The following is a 3183-nucleotide window of genomic DNA, read 5'->3' on the forward strand; positions in this document are numbered from 1 at the left end:
TAAACCCGTAGGGGTGAAAGCTGAAGCAATAGGACAGCATAAAGCCCACCTGCTGGAACCCAAAGGGAGAGAGGCAGGGCTAAGATTCACATTAGATAAACTAGCACAACACAAGACTGGACCGACTGTGAAACAGCTTCAAGAGTGAAGATCGAGTTGTCTATATCATCACTCAGAAAACCGAGGTGCAAAGCACCTTTCACGCACTTTTACACATCTTTAATTTTATGTTAAATTTATGTTTAATTTTAAGTTATACATGGCCCACCCAAAGCATCTTCACGTGCATATATGTGTTACACAGGGAGACAGAAATAATGGGGGAGCCATCCAGAGCATGGCCTCTCCGGGCCCTCCCATATGTTAACCCTGGTCTCCTGCCACCAGCTCCCAAAACATTCTCTGGCGTCTCACCTCCTCCGCTCCCGAAGCTGTGCTACGGCCCGTGCGCGCGGTCTCAGAGCTGTGACGTAGCAGCGCGGGACTCTTTATGACGTAGCATCAGTGGGAAGCAAACCAGGCAAATAAAGGGACCCCATCATATGACTTCAGACAGCACAGGGGCAAATACACTCTCAGGAAGCTTACTTCCTATTAATAGTCACACAGATATTAAAATGGTCAATTATAATATAATAATTTTAAAGGGAAAGCAGTATTTTCAGTGTTTTTTTCATTTCAGACTCCGGGTATGTGTTTGTTAGTTCCAGCATCGCTTGTGACGAGAGCATCGTGGACAAGGTACCGCGCATCTGTGATGTGTTTGTTTCTTGTATTACATTAACTGGGATTAAAGGTGATCCCAAATACAGTGCTCATAAAAGCACAATATGTGGACCAAGCGCTAGCTTCCTACCACATTTGGTGTAATTCTGTTCAGCAGTTGTTGCTGCAGCCCTGCCTAAAGAGGTCTATGCAAAATGCAGGGGGATATTGTGGTTCGGGACCCTCTTTTTTCTCAGCCTCCGCTTGACGGATCACAGCAACACTTTCCATGCACAAACTAGGTGAAAAAGAGCACTTTTTTGGAAAGTTTTGTGGCTATTCGTCAAACAGCGTCAAAATTATTAGCAACACAAAAAATGCATTCCTTATGGAAATGCTGACATAACTATACGCAGTGGGAACTGCTGCAGCCGTGTCCAGTAACGTGCAATAACCAGTGGTGAGCTTACCATGGCTTGAGCTCCTAGCTTTACATGCATATTGGAGGCCGTACGACGTAAACTATTTTGATGACTCCAAATATATATGCGGTTGGTAGCTTATACAGTTTTTTACTGTAAAGTTCTACAATATGAACTCCTTCAGGGAGCGCCGCCATATCCTCTGATTTGCTTCTTCTGACCCAACCCAGATTTACTTGGACCTTACAACTACTTTCCATCAGTCTGTATATTCTTGGATGACTTGCCCAACCCCTAGTTCCCTCCCATAGGACCCAACACTTGAGACTACTTTACTATGTGTTCGACCTTTCAAGACTTACTTAGATCAAAATTTACTCAATGACTTGCTTTATTCTATTCAGATTTGTTACTTCAACACATTTACATTAGCTTAAAAAAAGGTCACTTATCCTGCCGAAACACGTTGGCTGGCTGTTATTGTGACGTGATGTATATTGGAATCCACAGAGTTTTATACAACACAATCAATGTATTATTTTGAAACTACAGCCTACAGAATCTTATGTGATGGACTTTCACTCTTACTTTTGGACTTCTACACTTGTGTGCTAAGTTATCTTTATTTAGTTGAAAGCCGAAAACCTAATGAAGATCTATGAATAAAGGTAATTACCAGATGAAAAAAAGATCATCGACCCAATTCAGAAAGGTAAACTTAGATTTAAGTGTAAGTTTACTACTCTTTGTTATTCACAAAGATATTTATGAGTTGTAACTTTACTGTTAGTAACTTTACTATTAGAAAATGTACTAGTGGTAAAGTTACTAGTAGTAACTTACCTTTGTGCGTACAAAAAAGTACTAAAATTAGACTTAAGTAGTAAACTTAGACATAAGTCTACTAAGTTTACTACCTTTGGTTTTCACAAAAAAAATCACTACTAGTAAACTTAGTACTAGTGGTAAGTTTAATCACTACTAGTAAACTTAGTACTAGTGGTAAGTTTACTACTTTAATTCTTTATTACTAATAATGTTATTAGTAGTAAAGTTACTAGGAGTAACTTACCTTTCTGAATACCAAAAAGTAGTAAAATTACACATAGGTCTAGTGTAGAAAGCTGTCTCTCTTTATGGTGAACTACAAGTACACCGTGCACAGAGTCCAGGGGATCTCCAATTGATTGACAGGGGCAAAAGTAGATAATACTAACGCTCTCTTTGTGGTATTGTGGGCGAGCAGTTGAGCTTATCAGAGGGCATTGCTAAGCATTTGTTGTACTCACAGAGGCAATACACGAGACACTAAGAATAAATCTGAGAACAATTTAGAAAAATGACACTTCTTTGTATATATGTTTTGAAACCAAGAACTTCGTTAACGAGTAAGTATTGTTTTCAATATCACTTTTTACAGGTACACAAAATGTTCACACCTTAGCAACTTTCCGCACAATGCAATTGTTTAACCTTGCCCTTTCTGCAGGGTAATCCCCAAACTTTTTGCCTTCTACCTCCTATTGTTTATGCTCTGTGTTTGTTGGCTTTAGTACTCTGGGCCCTTTACCACTGCTACCCAGTGCTAAAGTCCAAGTGCTCCCTGTGTAAATTGTATTGGTGATTGGTTTCTCCATGATTGGCATATTTGATTTACTAGTAAGTCCCTAGTAAGGTGCATTATGTATGTACTGGGCCTGCAAATCAAATGCTACTAGTGGGCCTGCAGCACTGATTGTGTCACATTCTGTATTTCCCTAGATGTGTACATTCCAAAAATGTATAGGTTTGCTAGATTTTTGTAGGTGCCGGCTGAGCTAGAGGCCAAAATCCACAGTTAGGCACATTGCAAAAAACACATGTTTTCATTGAAAAAATGTGATGTGTCCACGTTGTGTTTTGGGGCATTTCCTGTCGCGGGTACTAGGCCTACCCACACAAGTGAAGTACAATTTGTATCGGGAGACTTGGGGGAATGCTGGGTGGAAGGAAGTTTATGGCTCCCCTCAGATTTCATAACTTTCCATCCCCGAAATATGTGGAAAAATTGTTTTTT

The sequence above is a fragment of the Pleurodeles waltl genome, chromosome 2_2 (assembly GCF_031143425.1).
Source record: "Pleurodeles waltl isolate 20211129_DDA chromosome 2_2, aPleWal1.hap1.20221129, whole genome shotgun sequence".
Lineage (NCBI taxonomy): Eukaryota > Metazoa > Chordata > Amphibia > Caudata > Salamandridae > Pleurodeles > Pleurodeles waltl.